This window comes from Engystomops pustulosus, chromosome 9 (genome assembly GCF_040894005.1).
Source record: "Engystomops pustulosus chromosome 9, aEngPut4.maternal, whole genome shotgun sequence".
Taxonomy (NCBI): Eukaryota; Metazoa; Chordata; class Amphibia; order Anura; family Leptodactylidae; genus Engystomops; species Engystomops pustulosus.
The window spans coordinates 67,139,269-67,156,004 of record NC_092419.1 but is presented as its reverse complement, the minus strand read 5'-3'; the positions used below and the strand labels follow the sequence as shown (position 1 = coordinate 67,156,004).

General features: G+C 45.7%; 72 pseudogenes; all 72 read left to right on the top strand.

Annotated features, from left to right (window-relative positions):
- Positions 1-200: 200 nt before the first annotated feature.
- Positions 201-319, top strand: LOC140080490 (5S ribosomal RNA; annotated as a pseudogene).
- A 448-nt stretch (positions 320-767) lies between these two features.
- On the top strand, positions 768-886 carry LOC140084255 (5S ribosomal RNA; annotated as a pseudogene).
- Positions 887-1,145: 259 nt separating this feature from the next.
- LOC140080489 (5S ribosomal RNA) lies at positions 1,146-1,264 on the top strand (annotated as a pseudogene).
- Positions 1,265-1,336: 72 nt separating this feature from the next.
- Positions 1,337-1,455, top strand: LOC140090285 (5S ribosomal RNA; annotated as a pseudogene).
- A 70-nt stretch (positions 1,456-1,525) lies between these two features.
- LOC140099744 (5S ribosomal RNA) lies at positions 1,526-1,644 on the top strand (annotated as a pseudogene).
- A 70-nt stretch (positions 1,645-1,714) lies between these two features.
- Positions 1,715-1,833, top strand: LOC140080488 (5S ribosomal RNA; annotated as a pseudogene).
- A 70-nt stretch (positions 1,834-1,903) lies between these two features.
- Positions 1,904-2,022, top strand: LOC140091980 (5S ribosomal RNA; annotated as a pseudogene).
- Positions 2,023-2,092: 70 nt separating this feature from the next.
- LOC140095441 (5S ribosomal RNA) lies at positions 2,093-2,211 on the top strand (annotated as a pseudogene).
- A 70-nt stretch (positions 2,212-2,281) lies between these two features.
- Positions 2,282-2,400, top strand: LOC140081842 (5S ribosomal RNA; annotated as a pseudogene).
- A 251-nt stretch (positions 2,401-2,651) lies between these two features.
- Positions 2,652-2,770, top strand: LOC140099741 (5S ribosomal RNA; annotated as a pseudogene).
- Positions 2,771-2,840: 70 nt separating this feature from the next.
- Positions 2,841-2,959, top strand: LOC140085796 (5S ribosomal RNA; annotated as a pseudogene).
- Positions 2,960-3,029: 70 nt separating this feature from the next.
- Positions 3,030-3,148, top strand: LOC140085890 (5S ribosomal RNA; annotated as a pseudogene).
- A 70-nt stretch (positions 3,149-3,218) lies between these two features.
- Positions 3,219-3,337, top strand: LOC140099740 (5S ribosomal RNA; annotated as a pseudogene).
- Positions 3,338-3,407: 70 nt separating this feature from the next.
- LOC140099739 (5S ribosomal RNA) lies at positions 3,408-3,526 on the top strand (annotated as a pseudogene).
- Positions 3,527-3,596: 70 nt separating this feature from the next.
- Positions 3,597-3,715, top strand: LOC140097298 (5S ribosomal RNA; annotated as a pseudogene).
- Positions 3,716-3,785: 70 nt separating this feature from the next.
- On the top strand, positions 3,786-3,904 carry LOC140098098 (5S ribosomal RNA; annotated as a pseudogene).
- A 70-nt stretch (positions 3,905-3,974) lies between these two features.
- On the top strand, positions 3,975-4,093 carry LOC140081840 (5S ribosomal RNA; annotated as a pseudogene).
- A 251-nt stretch (positions 4,094-4,344) lies between these two features.
- On the top strand, positions 4,345-4,463 carry LOC140099738 (5S ribosomal RNA; annotated as a pseudogene).
- Positions 4,464-4,533: 70 nt separating this feature from the next.
- On the top strand, positions 4,534-4,652 carry LOC140097297 (5S ribosomal RNA; annotated as a pseudogene).
- Positions 4,653-4,722: 70 nt separating this feature from the next.
- LOC140098097 (5S ribosomal RNA) lies at positions 4,723-4,841 on the top strand (annotated as a pseudogene).
- Positions 4,842-4,911: 70 nt separating this feature from the next.
- Positions 4,912-5,030, top strand: LOC140081839 (5S ribosomal RNA; annotated as a pseudogene).
- Positions 5,031-5,281: 251 nt separating this feature from the next.
- LOC140099737 (5S ribosomal RNA) lies at positions 5,282-5,400 on the top strand (annotated as a pseudogene).
- A 70-nt stretch (positions 5,401-5,470) lies between these two features.
- On the top strand, positions 5,471-5,589 carry LOC140099735 (5S ribosomal RNA; annotated as a pseudogene).
- A 70-nt stretch (positions 5,590-5,659) lies between these two features.
- Positions 5,660-5,778, top strand: LOC140085784 (5S ribosomal RNA; annotated as a pseudogene).
- Positions 5,779-5,848: 70 nt separating this feature from the next.
- LOC140085889 (5S ribosomal RNA) lies at positions 5,849-5,967 on the top strand (annotated as a pseudogene).
- Positions 5,968-6,037: 70 nt separating this feature from the next.
- LOC140099734 (5S ribosomal RNA) lies at positions 6,038-6,156 on the top strand (annotated as a pseudogene).
- A 259-nt stretch (positions 6,157-6,415) lies between these two features.
- On the top strand, positions 6,416-6,534 carry LOC140080485 (5S ribosomal RNA; annotated as a pseudogene).
- Positions 6,535-6,982: 448 nt separating this feature from the next.
- On the top strand, positions 6,983-7,101 carry LOC140084254 (5S ribosomal RNA; annotated as a pseudogene).
- A 259-nt stretch (positions 7,102-7,360) lies between these two features.
- Positions 7,361-7,479, top strand: LOC140080484 (5S ribosomal RNA; annotated as a pseudogene).
- A 72-nt stretch (positions 7,480-7,551) lies between these two features.
- LOC140090284 (5S ribosomal RNA) lies at positions 7,552-7,670 on the top strand (annotated as a pseudogene).
- Positions 7,671-7,740: 70 nt separating this feature from the next.
- LOC140080483 (5S ribosomal RNA) lies at positions 7,741-7,859 on the top strand (annotated as a pseudogene).
- A 70-nt stretch (positions 7,860-7,929) lies between these two features.
- On the top strand, positions 7,930-8,048 carry LOC140090283 (5S ribosomal RNA; annotated as a pseudogene).
- Positions 8,049-8,118: 70 nt separating this feature from the next.
- Positions 8,119-8,237, top strand: LOC140080482 (5S ribosomal RNA; annotated as a pseudogene).
- Positions 8,238-8,307: 70 nt separating this feature from the next.
- Positions 8,308-8,426, top strand: LOC140091979 (5S ribosomal RNA; annotated as a pseudogene).
- A 70-nt stretch (positions 8,427-8,496) lies between these two features.
- Positions 8,497-8,615, top strand: LOC140095440 (5S ribosomal RNA; annotated as a pseudogene).
- Positions 8,616-8,685: 70 nt separating this feature from the next.
- Positions 8,686-8,804, top strand: LOC140081838 (5S ribosomal RNA; annotated as a pseudogene).
- A 251-nt stretch (positions 8,805-9,055) lies between these two features.
- Positions 9,056-9,174, top strand: LOC140099733 (5S ribosomal RNA; annotated as a pseudogene).
- A 70-nt stretch (positions 9,175-9,244) lies between these two features.
- On the top strand, positions 9,245-9,363 carry LOC140085772 (5S ribosomal RNA; annotated as a pseudogene).
- Positions 9,364-9,433: 70 nt separating this feature from the next.
- Positions 9,434-9,552, top strand: LOC140080481 (5S ribosomal RNA; annotated as a pseudogene).
- Positions 9,553-9,624: 72 nt separating this feature from the next.
- Positions 9,625-9,743, top strand: LOC140090281 (5S ribosomal RNA; annotated as a pseudogene).
- A 70-nt stretch (positions 9,744-9,813) lies between these two features.
- LOC140080479 (5S ribosomal RNA) lies at positions 9,814-9,932 on the top strand (annotated as a pseudogene).
- A 70-nt stretch (positions 9,933-10,002) lies between these two features.
- On the top strand, positions 10,003-10,121 carry LOC140090280 (5S ribosomal RNA; annotated as a pseudogene).
- A 70-nt stretch (positions 10,122-10,191) lies between these two features.
- Positions 10,192-10,310, top strand: LOC140080478 (5S ribosomal RNA; annotated as a pseudogene).
- Positions 10,311-10,380: 70 nt separating this feature from the next.
- Positions 10,381-10,499, top strand: LOC140091977 (5S ribosomal RNA; annotated as a pseudogene).
- A 70-nt stretch (positions 10,500-10,569) lies between these two features.
- Positions 10,570-10,688, top strand: LOC140095439 (5S ribosomal RNA; annotated as a pseudogene).
- A 70-nt stretch (positions 10,689-10,758) lies between these two features.
- LOC140081837 (5S ribosomal RNA) lies at positions 10,759-10,877 on the top strand (annotated as a pseudogene).
- Positions 10,878-11,128: 251 nt separating this feature from the next.
- LOC140099732 (5S ribosomal RNA) lies at positions 11,129-11,247 on the top strand (annotated as a pseudogene).
- Positions 11,248-11,317: 70 nt separating this feature from the next.
- LOC140085760 (5S ribosomal RNA) lies at positions 11,318-11,436 on the top strand (annotated as a pseudogene).
- Positions 11,437-11,506: 70 nt separating this feature from the next.
- LOC140080477 (5S ribosomal RNA) lies at positions 11,507-11,625 on the top strand (annotated as a pseudogene).
- Positions 11,626-11,697: 72 nt separating this feature from the next.
- LOC140090279 (5S ribosomal RNA) lies at positions 11,698-11,816 on the top strand (annotated as a pseudogene).
- Positions 11,817-11,886: 70 nt separating this feature from the next.
- Positions 11,887-12,005, top strand: LOC140080476 (5S ribosomal RNA; annotated as a pseudogene).
- A 70-nt stretch (positions 12,006-12,075) lies between these two features.
- LOC140090278 (5S ribosomal RNA) lies at positions 12,076-12,194 on the top strand (annotated as a pseudogene).
- Positions 12,195-12,264: 70 nt separating this feature from the next.
- LOC140080475 (5S ribosomal RNA) lies at positions 12,265-12,383 on the top strand (annotated as a pseudogene).
- A 70-nt stretch (positions 12,384-12,453) lies between these two features.
- On the top strand, positions 12,454-12,572 carry LOC140091976 (5S ribosomal RNA; annotated as a pseudogene).
- Positions 12,573-12,642: 70 nt separating this feature from the next.
- LOC140095438 (5S ribosomal RNA) lies at positions 12,643-12,761 on the top strand (annotated as a pseudogene).
- Positions 12,762-12,831: 70 nt separating this feature from the next.
- On the top strand, positions 12,832-12,950 carry LOC140081836 (5S ribosomal RNA; annotated as a pseudogene).
- Positions 12,951-13,390: 440 nt separating this feature from the next.
- On the top strand, positions 13,391-13,509 carry LOC140084998 (5S ribosomal RNA; annotated as a pseudogene).
- A 70-nt stretch (positions 13,510-13,579) lies between these two features.
- LOC140085888 (5S ribosomal RNA) lies at positions 13,580-13,698 on the top strand (annotated as a pseudogene).
- A 70-nt stretch (positions 13,699-13,768) lies between these two features.
- On the top strand, positions 13,769-13,887 carry LOC140099730 (5S ribosomal RNA; annotated as a pseudogene).
- Positions 13,888-13,957: 70 nt separating this feature from the next.
- On the top strand, positions 13,958-14,076 carry LOC140099729 (5S ribosomal RNA; annotated as a pseudogene).
- A 70-nt stretch (positions 14,077-14,146) lies between these two features.
- On the top strand, positions 14,147-14,265 carry LOC140097296 (5S ribosomal RNA; annotated as a pseudogene).
- A 70-nt stretch (positions 14,266-14,335) lies between these two features.
- LOC140098096 (5S ribosomal RNA) lies at positions 14,336-14,454 on the top strand (annotated as a pseudogene).
- Positions 14,455-14,524: 70 nt separating this feature from the next.
- On the top strand, positions 14,525-14,643 carry LOC140081834 (5S ribosomal RNA; annotated as a pseudogene).
- A 251-nt stretch (positions 14,644-14,894) lies between these two features.
- Positions 14,895-15,013, top strand: LOC140099728 (5S ribosomal RNA; annotated as a pseudogene).
- A 70-nt stretch (positions 15,014-15,083) lies between these two features.
- Positions 15,084-15,202, top strand: LOC140097295 (5S ribosomal RNA; annotated as a pseudogene).
- Positions 15,203-15,272: 70 nt separating this feature from the next.
- Positions 15,273-15,391, top strand: LOC140098095 (5S ribosomal RNA; annotated as a pseudogene).
- A 70-nt stretch (positions 15,392-15,461) lies between these two features.
- Positions 15,462-15,580, top strand: LOC140081833 (5S ribosomal RNA; annotated as a pseudogene).
- Positions 15,581-15,831: 251 nt separating this feature from the next.
- Positions 15,832-15,950, top strand: LOC140099727 (5S ribosomal RNA; annotated as a pseudogene).
- Positions 15,951-16,020: 70 nt separating this feature from the next.
- Positions 16,021-16,139, top strand: LOC140099726 (5S ribosomal RNA; annotated as a pseudogene).
- A 70-nt stretch (positions 16,140-16,209) lies between these two features.
- On the top strand, positions 16,210-16,328 carry LOC140085748 (5S ribosomal RNA; annotated as a pseudogene).
- Positions 16,329-16,398: 70 nt separating this feature from the next.
- On the top strand, positions 16,399-16,517 carry LOC140085886 (5S ribosomal RNA; annotated as a pseudogene).
- Positions 16,518-16,587: 70 nt separating this feature from the next.
- On the top strand, positions 16,588-16,706 carry LOC140099725 (5S ribosomal RNA; annotated as a pseudogene).
- Positions 16,707-16,736: the final 30 nt, after the last annotated feature.

Genomic DNA, 16,736 nt, shown 5'->3' with positions numbered 1-16,736 from the left:
GAACAGCTGCTGTCAACGGCCATTCTAAGCTGAATGTGCGTGCTCTTGTCGGATCACAGCAGCGATGCGGCTTAAGGCTTGGCAAGTACCAGCATGGGAGACTGGCTGCGAATTCCAAGTTCCGTTGACCTTTTTGAACCTGAAAATTGTGTTAGTTTCTCTATGAGATAATAAAAGAAGGTTCAAACTGAACAGCTGCTGTCAACGGCCATTCTAAGCTGAATGTGCCTGCTCTCGTCAGATCGCAGCAGCAATGCAGCTTAAGGCTTGGCAAGTACCAGCATGGGAGACTGGCTGGGAATCCCAAGTTCTGTTGACCTTTTTGAACCTGAAAATTGTTAGTTTCTCTGTCAAAGATGGTAAAAGAAGGTTCAAATTGAACAGATGCTGTCAACGGCCATTCTAAGCTGAATGTGCCTGCTCTCGTCAGATGGCAGCAGCAATGCAGCTTAAGGCTTGGCAAGTACCAGCATGGGAGACTGGCTGGGAATCCCAAGTTCTGTTGAGCTTTTTGAACCTGAAAATTGTGTTAGTTTCTCTATGAGATAGTAAAAGAAGGTTCAAATTGAACAGCTGCTGTCAACGGCCATTCTAAGCTGAATGTGCGTGCTCTTGTCGGATCACAGCAGCGATGCGGCTTAAGGCTTGGCAAGTACCAGCATGGGAGACTGGCTGCGAATTCCAAGTTCCGTTGACCTTTTTGAACCTGAAAATTGTGTTAGTTTCTCTATGAGATAGTAAATGAAGGTTCAAACTGAACAGCTGCTGTCAACGGCCATTCTAAGCTGAATGTGCCTGCTCTCGTCAGATCGCAGCATCAATGCAGCTTAAGGCTTGGCAAGTACCAGCATGGGAGACTGGCTGGGAATCCCAAGTTCCGTTGACCTTTTTGAACCTGAAAATTGTGTTAGTTTCTCTATGAGATAGTAAAAGAAGGTTCAAATTGAACAGCTGGTGTCAACGGCCATTCTAAGCTGAATGTGCGTGCTCTTGTCGGATCACAGCAGCGATGCGGCTTAAGGCTTGGCAAGTACCAGCATGGGAGACTGGCTGCGAATCCCAAGTTCCGTTGACCTTTTTGAACCTGAAAATTGTGTTAGTTTCTCTATGAGATAGTAAAAGAAGGTTCAAATTGAACAGCTGCTGTCAACGGCCATTCTAAGCTGAATGTGCCTGCTCTCGTCAGATCGCAGCAGCAATGCAGCTTAAGGCTTGGCAAGTACCAGCATGGGAGACTGGCTGGGAATCCCAAGTTCTGTTGACCTTTTTGAACCTGAAAATTGTGTTAGTTTCTCTGTCAAAGATGGTAAAAGAAGGTTCAAATTGAACAGCTGCTGTCAACGGCCATTCTAAGCTGAATGTGCCTGCTCTCGTCAGATGGCAGCAGCAATGCAGCTTAAGGCTTGGTAAGTACCAGCATGGGAGACTGGCTGGGAATCCCAAGTTCCGTTGACCTTTTTGAACCTGAAAATTGTGTTAGTTTCTCTATGAGATAGTAAAAGAAGGTTCAAATTGAACAGCTGCTGTCAACGGCCATTCTAAGCTGAATGTGCCTGCTCTCGTCAGATCGCAGCAGCAATGCAGCTTAAGGCTTGGCAAGTACCAGCATGGGAGACTGGCTGGGAATCCCAAGTTCCGTTGACCTTTTTGAACCTGAAAATTGTGTTAGTTTCTCTATGAGATAGTAAAAGAAGGTTCAAATTGAACAGCTGCTGTCAACGGCCATTCTAAGCTGAATGTGCCTGCTCTCGTCAGATCGCAGCAGCAATGCAGCTTAAGGCTTGGCAAGTACCAGCATGGGAGACTGGCTGGGAATCCCAAGTTCTGTTGACCTTTTTGAACCTGAAAATTGTGTTAGTTTCTCTATGAGATAGTAAAAGAAGGTTCAAATTGAACAGCTGCTGTCAACGGCCATTCTAAGCTGAATGTGCCTGCTCTCGTCAGATGGCAGCAGCAATGCAGCTTAAGGCTTGGTAAGTACCAGCATGGGAGACTGGCTGGGAATCCCAAGTTCTGTTGACCTTTTTGAACCTGAAAATTGTTAGTTTCTCTGTCAAAGATGGTAAAAGAAGGTTCAAATTGAACAGCTGCTGTCAACGGCCATTCTAAGCTGAATGTGCCTGCTCTCGTCAGATCGCAGCAGCAATGCAGCTTAAGGCTTGGCAAGAACCAGCATGGGAGACTGGCTGGGAATCCCAAGTTCCGTTGACCTTTTTGAACCTGAAAATTGTGTTAGTTTCTCTATGAGATAGTAAAAGAAGGTTCAAATTGAACAGCTGCTGTCAACAGCCATTCTAAGCTGAATGTGCCTGCTCTCGTCAGATCGCAGCAGCAATGCAGCTTAAGGCTTGGCAAGTACCAGCATGGGAGACTGGCTGGGAATCCCAAGTTCTGTTGACCTTTTTGAACCTGAAAATTGTGTTAGTTTCTCTATGAGATAGTAAAAGAAGGTTCAAATTGAACAGCTGCTGTCAACGGCCATTCTAAGCTGAATGTGCCTGCTCTCGTCAGATCGCAGCAGCTTAAGGCTTGGCAAGTACCAGCATGGGAGACTGGCTGGGAATCCCAAGTTCCGTTGACCTTTTTGAACCTGAAAATTGTGTTAGTTTCTCTATGAGATAGTAAAAGAAGGTTCAAATTGAACAGCTGCTGTCAACGGCCATTCTAAGCTGAATGTGCCTGCTCTCGTCAGATCGCAGCAGCAATGCAGCTTAAGGCTTGGCAAGTACCAGCATGGGAGACTGGCTGGGAATCCCAAGTTCCGTTGACCTTTTTGAACCTGAAAATTGTTAGTTTCTCTGTCAAAGATGGTAAAAGAAGGTTCAAATTGAACAGCTGCTGTCAACGGCCATTCTAAGCTGAATGTGCCTGCTCTCGTCAGATCGCAGCAGCAATGCAGCTTAAGGCTTGGCAAGTACCAGCATGGGAGACTAGCTGGGAATCCCAAGTTCCGTTGACCTTTTTGAACCTGAAAATTGTGTTAGTTTCTCTATGAGATAGTAAAAGAAGGTTCAAACTGAACAGCTGCTGTCAACGGCCATTCTAAGCTGAATGTGCCTGCTCTCGTCAGATCGCAGCAGCAATGCAGCTTAAGGCTTGGCAAGTACCAGCATGGGAGATTGGCTGGGAATCCCAAGTTCCGTTGACCTTTTTGAACCTGAAAATTGTGTTAGTTTCTCTATGAGATAGTAAAAGAAGGTTCAAATTGAACAGCTGCTGTCAACGGCCATTCTAAGCTGAATGTGCCTGCTCTCGTCAGATCGCAGCAGCAATGCAGCTTAAGGCTTGGCAAGTACCAGCATGGGAGACTGGCTGGGAATCCCAAGTTCCGTTGACCTTTTTGAACCTGAAAATTGTAAGTTTCTCTGTCAAAGATGGTAAAAGAAGGTTCAAATTGAACAGCTGCTGTCAACGGCCATTCTAAGCTGAATGTGCCTGCTCTCGTCAGATCGCAGCAGCAATGCAGCTTAAGGCTTGGCAAGTACCAGCATGGGAGACTGGCTGGGAATCCCAAGTTCCGTTGACCTTTTTGAACCTGAAAATTGTGTTAGTTTCTCTATGAGATAGTAAAAGAAGGTACAAACTGAACAGCTGCTGTCAACAGCCATTCTAAGCTGAATGTGCCTGCTCTCGTCAGATTGCAGCAGCAATGCAGCTTAAGGCTTGGCAAGTACCAGCATGGGAGACTGGCTGGGAATCCCAAGTTCCGTTGACCTTTTTGAACCTGAAAATTGTGTTAGTTTCTCTATGAGATAGTAAAAGAAGGTTCAAACTGAACATCTGCTGTCAACGGCCATTCTAAGCTGAATGTGCCTGCTCTCGTCAGATCGCAGCATCAATGCAGCTTAATGCTTGGCAAGTACCAGCATGGGAGACTGGCTGGGAATCCCAAGTTCTGTTGACCTTTTTGAACCTGAAAATTGTGTTAGTTTCTCTATGAGATAGTAAAAGAAGGTTCAAATTGAACAGCTGCTGTCAACAGCCATTCTAAGCTGAATGTGCCTGCTCTCGTCAGATCGCAGCAGCAATGCAGCTTAAGGCTTGGCAAGTACCAGCATGGGAGACTGGCTGGGAATCCCAAGTTCTGTTGACCTTTTTGAACCTGAAAATTGTGTTAGTTTCTCTATGAGATAGTAAAAGAAGGTTCAAATTGAACAGCTGCTGTCAACGGCCATTCTAAGCTGAATGTGCCTGCTCTCGTCAGATCGCAGCAGCTTAAGGCTTGGCAAGTACCAGCATGGGAGACTGGCTGGGAATCCCAAGTTCCGTTGACCTTTTTGAACCTGAAAATTGTGTTAGTTTCTCTATGAGATAGTAAAAGAAGGTTCAAATTGAACAGCTGCTGTCAACGGCCATTCTAAGCTGAATGTGCCTGCTCTCGTCAGATCGCAGCAGCAATGCAGCTTAAGGCTTGGCAAGTACCAGCATGGGAGACTGGCTGGGAATCCCAAGTTCCGTTGACCTTTTTGAACCTGAAAATTGTGTTAGTTTCTCTATGAGATAGTAAAAGAAGGTACAAACTGAACAGCTGCTGTCAACAGCCATTCTAAGCTGAATGTGCCTGCTCTCGTCAGATTGCAGCAGCAATGCAGCTTAAGGCTTGGCAAGTACCAGCATGGGAGACTGGCTGGGAATCCCAAGTTCCGTTGACCTTTTTGAACCTGAAAATTGTGTTAGTTTCTCTATGAGATAGTAAAAGAAGGTTCAAACTGAACATCTGCTGTCAACGGCCATTCTAAGCTGAATGTGCCTGCTCTCGTCAGATCGCAGCATCAATGCAGCTTAATGCTTGGCAAGTACCAGCATGGGAGACTGGCTGGGAATCCCAAGTTCTGTTGACCTTTTTGAACCTGAAAATTGTGTTAGTTTCTCTATGAGATAGTAAAAGAAGGTTCAAATTGAACAGCTGCTGTCAACAGCCATTCTAAGCTGAATGTGCCTGCTCTCGTCAGATCGCAGCAGCAATGCAGCTTAAGGCTTGGCAAGTACCAGCATGGGAGACTGGCTGGGAATCCCAAGTTCTGTTGACCTTTTTGAACCTGAAAATTGTGTTAGTTTCTCTATGAGATAGTAAAAGAAGGTTCAAATTGAACAGCTGCTGTCAACGGCCATTCTAAGCTGAATGTGCCTGCTCTCGTCAGATCGCAGCAGCTTAAGGCTTGGCAAGTACCAGCATGGGAGACTGGCTGGGAATCCCAAGTTCCGTTGACCTTTTTGAACCTGAAAATTGTGTTAGTTTCTCTATGAGATAGTAAAAGAAGGTTCAAATTGAACAGCTGCTGTCAACGGCCATTCTAAGCTGAATGTGCCTGCTCTCGTCAGATCGCAGCAGCAATGCAGCTTAAGGCTTGGCAAGTACCAGCATGGGAGACTGGCTGGGAATCCCAAGTTCCGTTGACCTTTTTGAACCTGAAAATTGTGTTAGTTTCTCTATGAGATAGTAAAAGAAGGTTCAAATTGAACAGCTGCTGTCAACGGCCATTCTAAGCTGAATGTGCCTGCTCTCGTCAGATCGCAGCAGCAATGCAGCTTAAGGCTTGGCAAGTACCAGCATGGGAGACTGGCTGGGAATCCCAAGTTCCGTTGACCTTTTTGAACCTGAAAATTGTTAGTTTCTCTGTCAAAGATGGTAAAAGAAGGTTCAAATTGAACAGCTGCTGTCAACGGCCATTCTAAGCTGAATGTGCCTGCTCTCGTCAGATCGCAGCAGCAATGCAGCTTAAGGCTTGGCAAGTACCAGCATGGGAGACTAGCTGGGAATCCCAAGTTCCGTTGACCTTTTTGAACCTGAAAATTGTGTTAGTTTCTCTATGAGATAGTAAAAGAAGGTTCAAACTGAACAGCTGCTGTCAACGGCCATTCTAAGCTGAATGTGCCTGCTCTCGTCAGATCGCAGCAGCAATGCAGCTTAAGGCTTGGCAAGTACCAGCATGGGAGATTGGCTGGGAATCCCAAGTTCCGTTGACCTTTTTGAACCTGAAAATTGTGTTAGTTTCTCTATGAGATAGTAAAAGAAGGTTCAAATTGAACAGCTGCTGTCAACGGCCATTCTAAGCTGAATGTGCCTGCTCTCGTCAGATCGCAGCAGCAATGCAGCTTAAGGCTTGGCAAGTACCAGCATGGGAGACTGGCTGGGAATCCCAAGTTCCGTTGACCTTTTTGAACCTGAAAATTGTGTTAGTTTCTCTATGAGATAGTAAAAGAAGGTTCAAATTGAACAGCTGCTGTCAACGGCCATTCTAAGCTGAATGTGCGTGCTCTTGTCGGATCACAGCAGCGATGCGGCTTAAGGCTTGGCAAGTACCAGCATGGGAGACTGGCTGCGAATTCCAAGTTCCGTTGACCTTTTTGAACCTGAAAATTGTGTTAGTTTCTCTATGAGATAGTAAAAGAAGGTTCAAACTGAACAGCTGCTGTCAACGGCCATTCTAAGCTGAATGTGCCTGCTCTCGTCAGATCGCAGCAGCAATGCAGCTTAAGGCTTGGCAAGTACCAGCATGGGAGACTGGCTGGGAATCCCAAGTTCTGTTGACCTTTTTGAACCTGAAAATTGTTAGTTTCTCTGTCAAAGATGGTAAAAGAAGGTTCAAATTGAACAGATGCTGTCAACGGCCATTCTAAGCTGAATGTGCCTGCTCTCGTCAGATGGCAGCAGCAATGCAGCTTAAGGCTTGGCAAGTACCAGCATGGGAGACTGGCTGGGAATCCCAAGTTCTGTTGAGCTTTTTGAACCTGAAAATTGTGTTAGTTTCTCTATGAGATAGTAAAAGAAGGTTCAAATTGAACAGCTGCTGTCAACGGCCATTCTAAGCTGAATGTGCGTGCTCTTGTCGGATCACAGCAGCGATGCGGCTTAAGGCTTGGCAAGTACCAGCATGGGAGACTGGCTGCGAATTCCAAGTTCCGTTGACCTTTTTGAACCTGAAAATTGTGTTAGTTTCTCTATGAGATAGTAAATGAAGGTTCAAACTGAACAGCTGCTGTCAACGGCCATTCTAAGCTGAATGTGCCTGCTCTCGTCAGATCGCAGCATCAATGCAGCTTAAGGCTTGGCAAGTACCAGCATGGGAGACTGGCTGGGAATCCCAAGTTCCGTTGACCTTTTTGAACCTGAAAATTGTGTTAGTTTCTCTATGAGATAGTAAAAGAAGGTTCAAATTGAACAGCTGGTGTCAACGGCCATTCTAAGCTGAATGTGCGTGCTCTTGTCGGATCACAGCAGCGATGCGGCTTAAGGCTTGGCAAGTACCAGCATGGGAGACTGGCTGCGAATCCCAAGTTCCGTTGACCTTTTTGAACCTGAAAATTGTGTTAGTTTCTCTATGAGATAGTAAAAGAAGGTTCAAATTGAACAGCTGCTGTCAACGGCCATTCTAAGCTGAATGTGCCTGCTCTCGTCAGATCGCAGCAGCAATGCAGCTTAAGGCTTGGCAAGTACCAGCATGGGAGACTGGCTGGGAATCCCAAGTTCTGTTGACCTTTTTGAACCTGAAAATTGTGTTAGTTTCTCTGTCAAAGATGGTAAAAGAAGGTTCAAATTGAACAGCTGCTGTCAACGGCCATTCTAAGCTGAATGTGCCTGCTCTCGTCAGATGGCAGCAGCAATGCAGCTTAAGGCTTGGTAAGTACCAGCATGGGAGACTGGCTGGGAATCCCAAGTTCCGTTGACCTTTTTGAACCTGAAAATTGTGTTAGTTTCTCTATGAGATAGTAAAAGAAGGTTCAAATTGAACAGCTGCTGTCAACGGCCATTCTAAGCTGAATGTGCCTGCTCTCGTCAGATCGCAGCAGCAATGCAGCTTAAGGCTTGGCAAGTACCAGCATGGGAGACTGGCTGGGAATCCCAAGTTCTGTTGACCTTTTTGAACCTGAAAATTGTGTTAGTTTCTCTATGAGATAGTAAAAGAAGGTTCAAATTGAACAGCTGCTGTCAACGGCCATTCTAAGCTGAATGTGCCTGCTCTCGTCAGATGGCAGCAGCAATGCAGCTTAAGGCTTGGTAAGTACCAGCATGGGAGACTGGCTGGGAATCCCAAGTTCCGTTGACCTTTTTGAACCTGAAAATTGTGTTAGTTTCTCTATGAGATAGTAAAAGAAGGTTCAAATTGAACAGCTGCTGTCAACGGCCATTCTAAGCTGAATGTGCCTGCTCTCGTCAGATCGCAGCAGCAATGCAGCTTAAGGCTTGGCAAGTACCAGCATGGGAGACTGGCTGGGAATCCCAAGTTCTGTTGACCTTTTTGAACCTGAAAATTGTGTTAGTTTCTCTATGAGATAGTAAAAGAAGGTTCAAATTGAACAGCTGCTGTCAACGGCCATTCTAAGCTGAATGTGCCTGCTCTCGTCAGATGGCAGCAGCAATGCAGCTTAAGGCTTGGTAAGTACCAGCATGGGAGACTGGCTGGGAATCCCAAGTTCTGTTGACCTTTTTGAACCTGAAAATTGTTAGTTTCTCTGTCAAAGATGATAAAAGAAGGTTCAAATTGAACAGCTGCTGTCAACGGCCATTCTAAGCTGAATGTGCCTGCTCTCGTCAGATCGCAGCAGCAATGCAGCTTAAGGCTTGGCAAGAACCAGCATGGGAGACTGGCTGGGAATCCCAAGTTCCGTTGACCTTTTTGAACCTGAAAATTGTGTTAGTTTCTCTATGAGATAGTAAAAGAAGGTTCAAATTGAACAGCTGCTGTCAACAGCCATTCTAAGCTGAATGTGCCTGCTCTCGTCAGATCGCAGCAGCAATGCAGCTTAAGGCTTGGCAAGTACCAGCATGGGAGACTGGCTGGGAATCCCAAGTTCTGTTGACCTTTTTGAACCTGAAAATTGTGTTAGTTTCTCTATGAGATAGTAAAAGAAGGTTCAAATTGAACAGCTGCTGTCAACGGCCATTCTAAGCTGAATGTGCCTGCTCTCGTCAGATCGCAGCAGCTTAAGGCTTGGCAAGTACCAGCATGGGAGACTGGCTGGGAATCCCAAGTTCCGTTGACCTTTTTGAACCTGAAAATTGTGTTAGTTTCTCTATGAGATAGTAAAAGAAGGTTCAAATTGAACAGCTGCTGTCAACGGCCATTCTAAGCTGAATGTGCCTGCTCTCGTCAGATCGCAGCAGCAATGCAGCTTAAGGCTTGGCAAGTACCAGCATGGGAGACTGGCTGGGAATCCCAAGTTCCGTTGACCTTTTTGAACCTGAAAATTGTTAGTTTCTCTGTCAAAGATGGTAAAAGAAGGTTCAAATTGAACAGCTGCTGTCAACGGCCATTCTAAGCTGAATGTGCCTGCTCTCGTCAGATCGCAGCAGCAATGCAGCTTAAGGCTTGGCAAGTACCAGCATGGGAGACTAGCTGGGAATCCCAAGTTCCGTTGACCTTTTTGAACCTGAAAATTGTGTTAGTTTCTCTATGAGATAGTAAAAGAAGGTTCAAATTGAACAGCTGCTGTCAACGGCCATTCTAAGCTGAATGTGCCTGCTCTCGTCAGATCGCAGCAGCAATGCAGCTTAAGGCTTGGCAAGTACCAGCATGGGAGACTGGCTGGGAATCCCAAGTTCTGTTGACCTTTTTGAACCTGAAAATTGTGTTAGTTTCTCTGTCAAAGATGGTAAAAGAAGGTTCAAATTGAACAGCTGCTGTCAACGGCCATTCTAAGCTGAATGTGCCTGCTCTCGTCAGATGGCAGCAGCAATGCAGCTTAAGGCTTGGTAAGTACCAGCATGGGAGACTGGCTGGGAATCCCAAGTTCCGTTGACCTTTTTGAACCTGAAAATTGTGTTAGTTTCTCTATGAAATAGTAAAAGAAGGTTCAAATTGAACAGCTGCTGTCAACGGCCATTCTAAGCTGAATGTGCCTGCTCTCGTCAGATCGCAGCAGCAATGCAGCTTAAGGCTTGGCAAGTACCAGCATGGGAGACTGGCTGGGAATCCCAAGTTCTGTTGACCTTTTTGAACCTGAAAATTGTGTTAGTTTCTCTATGAGATAGTAAAAGAAGGTTCAAATTGAACAGCTGCTGTCAACGGCCATTCTAAGCTGAATGTGCCTGCTCTCGTCAGATGGCAGCAGCAATGCAGCTTAAGGCTTGGTAAGTACCAGCATGGGAGACTGGCTGGGAATCCCAAGTTCCGTTGACCTTTTTGAACCTGAAAATTGTGTTAGTTTCTCTATGAGATAGTAAAAGAAGGTTCAAATTGAACAGCTGCTGTCAACGGCCATTCTAAGCTGAATGTGCCTGCTCTCGTCAGATCGCAGCAGCAATGCAGCTTAAGGCTTGGCAAGTACCAGCATGGGAGACTGGCTGGGAATCCCAAGTTCTGTTGACCTTTTTGAACCTGAAAATTGTGTTAGTTTCTCTATGAGATAGTAAAAGAAGGTTCAAATTGAACAGCTGCTGTCAACGGCCATTCTAAGCTGAATGTGCCTGCTCTCGTCAGATGGCAGCAGCAATGCAGCTTAAGGCTTGGTAAGTACCAGCATGGGAGACTGGCTGGGAATCCCAAGTTCTGTTGACCTTTTTGAACCTGAAAATTGTTAGTTTCTCTGTCAAAGATGGTAAAAGAAGGTTCAAATTGAACAGCTGCTGTCAACGGCCATTCTAAGCTGAATGTGCCTGCTCTCGTCAGATCGCAGCAGCAATGCAGCTTAAGGCTTGGCAAGAACCAGCATGGGAGACTGGCTGGGAATCCCAAGTTCCGTTGACCTTTTTGAACCTGAAAATTGTGTTAGTTTCTCTATGAGATAGTAAAAGAAGGTTCAAATTGAACAGCTGCTGTCAACAGCCATTCTAAGCTGAATGTGCCTGCTCTCGTCAGATCGCAGCAGCAATGCAGCTTAAGGCTTGGCAAGTACCAGCATGGGAGACTGGCTGGGAATCCCAAGTTCTGTTGACCTTTTTGAACCTGAAAATTGTGTTAGTTTCTCTATGAGATAGTAAAAGAAGGTTCAAATTGAACAGCTGCTGTCAACGGCCATTCTAAGCTGAATGTGCCTGCTCTCGTCAGATCGCAGCAGCTTAAGGCTTGGCAAGTACCAGCATGGGAGACTGGCTGGGAATCCCAAGTTCCGTTGACCTTTTTGAACCTGAAAATTGTGTTAGTTTCTCTATGAGATAGTAAAAGAAGGTTCAAATTGAACAGCTGCTGTCAACGGCCATTCTAAGCTGAATGTGCCTGCTCTCGTCAGATCGCAGCAGCAATGCAGCTTAAGGCTTGGCAAGTACCAGCATGGGAGACTGGCTGGGAATCCCAAGTTCCGTTGACCTTTTTGAACCTGAAAATTGTTAGTTTCTCTGTCAAAGATGGTAAAAGAAGGTTCAAATTGAACAGCTGCTGTCAACGGCCATTCTAAGCTGAATGTGCCTGCTCTCGTCAGATCGCAGCAGCAATGCAGCTTAAGGCTTGGCAAGTACCAGCATGGGAGACTAGCTGGGAATCCCAAGTTCCGTTGACCTTTTTGAACCTGAAAATTGTGTTAGTTTCTCTATGAGATAGTAAAAGAAGGTTCAAATTGAACAGCTGCTGTCAACGGCCATTCTAAGCTGAATGTGCCTGCTCTCGTCAGATCGCAGCAGCAATGCAGCTTAAGGCTTGGCAAGTACCAGCATGGGAGACTGGCTGGGAATCCCAAGTTCTGTTGACCTTTTTGAACCTGAAAATTGTGTTAGTTTCTCTGTCAAAGATGGTAAAAGAAGGTTCAAATTGAACAGCTGCTGTCAACGGCCATTCTAAGCTGAATGTGCCTGCTCTCGTCAGATGGCAGCAGCAATGCAGCTTAAGGCTTGGTAAGTACCAGCATGGGAGACTGGCTGGGAATCCCAAGTTCCGTTGACCTTTTTGAACCTGAAAATTGTGTTAGTTTCTCTATGAGATAGTAAAAGAAGGTTCAAATTGAACAGCTGCTGTCAACGGCCATTCTAAGCTGAATGTGCCTGCTCTCGTCAGATCGCAGCAGCAATGCAGCTTAAGGCTTGGCAAGTACCAGCATGGGAGACTGGCTGGGAATCCCAAGTTCTGTTGACCTTTTTGAACCTGAAAATTGTGTTAGTTTCTCTATGAGATAGTAAAAGAAGGTTCAAATTGAACAGCTGCTGTCAACGGCCATTCTAAGCTGAATGTGCCTGCTCTCGTCAGATGGCAGCAGCAATGCAGCTTAAGGCTTGGTAAGTACCAGCATGGGAGACTGGCTGGGAATCCCAAGTTCCGTTGACCTTTTTGAACCTGAAAATTGTGTTAGTTTCTCTATGAGATAGTAAAAGAAGGTTCAAATTGAACAGCTGCTGTCAACGGCCATTCTAAGCTGAATGTGCCTGCTCTCGTCAGATCGCAGCAGCAATGCAGCTTAAGGCTTGGCAAGTACCAGCATGGGAGACTGGCTGGGAATCCCAAGTTCTGTTGACCTTTTTGAACCTGAAAATTGTGTTAGTTTCTCTATGAGATAGTAAAAGAAGGTTCAAATTGAACAGCTGCTGTCAACGGCCATTCTAAGCTGAATGTGCCTGCTCTCGTCAGATGGCAGCAGCAATGCAGCTTAAGGCTTGGTAAGTACCAGCATGGGAGACTGGCTGGGAATCCCAAGTTCTGTTGACCTTTTTGAACCTGAAAATTGTTAGTTTCTCTGTCAAAGATGGTAAAAGAAGGTTCAAATTGAACAGCTGCTGTCAACGGCCATTCTAAGCTGAATGTGCCTGCTCTCGTCAGATCGCAGCAGCAATGCAGCTTAAGGCTTGGCAAGAACCAGCATGGGAGACTGGCTGGGAATCCCAAGTTCCGTTGACCTTTTTGAACCTGAAAATTGTGTTAGTTTCTCTATGAGATAGTAAAAGAAGGTTCAAATTGAACAGCTGCTGTCAACAGCCATTCTAAGCTGAATGTGCCTGCTCTCGTCAGATCGCAGCAGCAATGCAGCTTAAGGCTTGGCAAGTACCAGCATGGGAGACTGGCTGGGAATCCCAAGTTCTGTTGACCTTTTTGAACCTGAAAATTGTGTTAGTTTCTCTATGAGATAGTAAAAGAAGGTTCAAATTGAACAGCTGCTGTCAACGGCCATTCTAAGCTGAATGTGCCTGCTCTCGTCAGATCGCAGCAGCTTAAGGCTTGGCAAGTACCAGCATGGGAGACTGGCTGGGAATCCCAAGTTCCGTTGACCTTTTTGAACCTGAAAATTGTGTTAGTTTCTCTATGAGATAGTAAAAGAAGGTTCAAATTGAACAGCTGCTGTCAACGGCCATTCTAAGCTGAATGTGCCTGCTCTCGTCAGATCGCAGCAGCAATGCAGCTTAAGGCTTGGCAAGTACCAGCATGGGAGACTGGCTGGGAATCCCAAGTTCCATTGACCTTTTTGAACCTGAAAATTGTTAGTTTCTCTGTCAAAGATGGTAAAAGAAGGTTCAAATTGAACAGCTGCTGTCATCGGCCATTCTAAGCTGAATGTGCCTGCTCTCGTCAGATCGCAGCAGCAATGCAGCTTAAGGCTTGGCAAGTACCAGCATGGGAGACTAGCTGGGAATCCCAAGTTCCGTTGACCTTTTTGAACCTGAAAATTGTGTTAGTTTCTCTATGAGATAGTAAAAGAAGGTTCAAACTGAACAGCTGCTGTCAACGGCCATTCTAAGCTGAATGTGCCTGCTCTCGTCAGATCGCAGCAGCAATGCAGCTTAAGGCTTGGCAAGTACCAGCATGGGAGATTGGCTGGGAATCCCAAGTTCCGTTGACCTTTTTGAACCTGAAAATTGTGTTAGTTTCTCTATGAGATAGTAAAAGAAGGTTCAAATTGAACAGCTGCTGTCAACGGCCATTCTAAGCTGAATGTGCCTGCTCTCGTCAGATCGCAGCAGCAATGCAGCTTAAGGCTTGGCAAGTACCAGCATGGGAGACTGGCTGGGAATCCCAAGTTCCGTTGACCTTTTTGAACCTGAAAATTGTAAGTTTCTCTGTCAAAGATGGTAAAAGAAGGTTCAAATTGAACAGCTGCTGTCAACGGCCATTCTAAGCTGAATGTGCCTGCTCTCGTCAGATCGCAGCAGCAATGCAGCTTAAGGCTTGGCAAGTACCAGCATGGGAGACTGGCTGGGAATCCCAAGTTCCGTTGACCTTTTTGAACCTGAAAATTGTGTTAGTTTCTCTATGAGATAGTAAAAGAAGGTACAAACTGAACAGCTGCTGTCAACAGCCATTCTAAGCTGAATGTGCCTGCTCTCGTCAGATTGCAGCAGCAATGCAGCTTAAGGCTTGGCAAGTACCAGCATGGGAGACTGGCTGGGAATCCCAAGTTCCGTTGACCTTTTTGAACCTGAAAATTGTGTTAGTTTCTCTATGAGATAGTAAAAGAAGGTTCAAACTGAACATCTGCTGTCAACGGCCATTCTAAGCTGAATGTGCCTGCTCTCGTCAGATCGCAGCATCAATGCAGCTTAATGCTTGGCAAGTACCAGCATGGGAGACTGGCTGGGAATCCCAAGTTCTGTTGACCTTTTTGAACCTGAAAATTGTGTTAGTTTCTCTATGAGATAGTAAAAGAAGGTTCAAATTGAACAGCTGCTGTCAACAGCCATTCTAAGCTGAATGTGCCTGCTCTCGTCAGATCGCAGCAGCAATGCAGCTTAAGGCTTGGCAAGTACCAGCATGGGAGACTGGCTGGGAATCCCAAGTTCTGTTGACCTTTTTGAACCTGAAAATTGTGTTAGTTTCTCTATGAGATAGTAAAAGAAGGTTCAAATTGAACAGCTGCTGTCAACGGCCATTCTAAGCTGAATGTGCCTGCTCTCGTCAGATCGCAGCAGCTTAAGGCTTGGCAAGTACCAGCATGGGAGACTGGCTGGGAATCCCAAGTTCCGTTGACCTTTTTGAACCTGAAAATTGTGTTAGTTTCTCTATGAGATAGTAAAAGAAGGTTCAAATTGAACAGCTGCTGTCAACGGCCATTCTAAGCTGAATGTGCCTGCTCTCGTCAGATCGCAGCAGCAATGCAGCTTAAGGCTTGGCAAGTACCAGCATGGGAGACTGGCTGGGAATCCCAAGTTCCGTTGACCTTTTTGAACCTGAAAATTGTGTTAGTTTCTCTATGAGATAGTAAAAGAAGGTACAAACTGAACAGCTGCTGTCAACAGCCATTCTAAGCTGAATGTGCCTGCTCTCGTCAGATTGCAGCAGCAATGCAGCTTAAGGCTTGGCAAGTACCAGCATGGGAGACTGGCTGGGAATCCCAAGTTCCGTTGACCTTTTTGAACCTGAAAATTGTGTTAGTTTCTCTATGAGATAGTAAAAGAAGGTTCAAACTGAACATCTGCTGTCAACGGCCATTCTAAGCTGAATGTGCCTGCTCTCGTCAGATCGCAGCATCAATGCAGCTTAATGCTTGGCAAGTACCAGCATGGGAGACTGGCTGGGAATCCCAAGTTCTGTTGACCTTTTTGAACCTGAAAATTGTGTTAGTTTCTCTATGAGATAGTAAAAGAAGGTTCAAATTGAACAGCTGCTGTCAACAGCCATTCTAAGCTGAATGTGCCTGCTCTCGTCAGATCGCAGCAGCAATGCAGCTTAAGGCTTGGCAAGTACCAGCATGGGAGACTGGCTGGGAATCCCAAGTTCTGTTGACCTTTTTGAACCTGAAAATTGTGTTAGTTTCTCTATGAGATAGTAAAAGAAGGTTCAAATTGAACAGCTGCTGTCAACGGCCATTCTAAGCTGAATGTGCCTGCTCTCGTCAGATCGCAGCAGCTTAAGGCTTGGCAAGTACCAGCATGGGAGACTGGCTGGGAATCCCAAGTTCCGTTGACCTTTTTGAACCTGAAAATTGTGTTAGTTTCTCTATGAGATAGTAAAAGAAGGTTCAAATTGAACAGCTGCTGTCAACGGCCATTCTAAGCTGAATGTGCCTGCTCTCGTCAGATCGCAGCAGCAATGCAGCTTAAGGCTTGGCAAGTACCAGCATGGGAGACTGGCTGGGAATCCCAAGTTCCGTTGACCTTTTTGAACCTGAAAATTGTGTTAGTTTCTCTATGAGATAGTAAAAGAAGGTTCAAATTGAACAGCTGCTGTCAACGGCCATTCTAAGCTGAATGTGCCTGCTCTCGTCAGATCGCAGCAGCAATGCAGCTTAAGGCTTGGCAAGTACCAGCATGGGAGACTGGCTGGGAATCCCAAGTTCCGTTGACCTTTTTGAACCTGAAAATTGTTAGTTTCTCTGTCAAAGATGGTAAAAGAAGGTTCAAATTGAACAGCTGCTGTCAACGGCCATTCTAAGCTGAATGTGCCTGCTCTCGTCAGATCGCAGCAGCAATGCAGCTTAAGGCTTGGCAAGTACCAGCATGGGAGACTAGCTGGGAATCCCAAGTTCCGTTGACCTTTTTGAACCTGAAAATTGTGTTAGTTTCTCTATGAGATAGTAAAAGAAGGTTCAAACTGAACAGCTGCTGTCAACGGCCATTCTAAGCTGAATGTGCCTGCTCTCGTCAGATCGCAGCAGCAATGCAGCTTAAGGCTTGGCAAGTACCAGCATGGGAGATTGGCTGGGAATCCCAAGTTCCGTTGACCTTTTTGAACCTGAAAATTGTGTTAGTTTCTCTATGAGATAGTAAAAGAAGGTTCAAATTGAACAGCTGCTGTCAACGGCCATTCTAAGCTGAATGTGCCTGCTCTCGTCAGATCGCAGCAGCAATGCAGCTTAAGGCTTGGCAAGTACCAGCATGGGAGACTGGCTGGGAATCCCAAGTTCCGTTGACCTTTTTGAACCTGAAAATTGTGTTAGTTTCT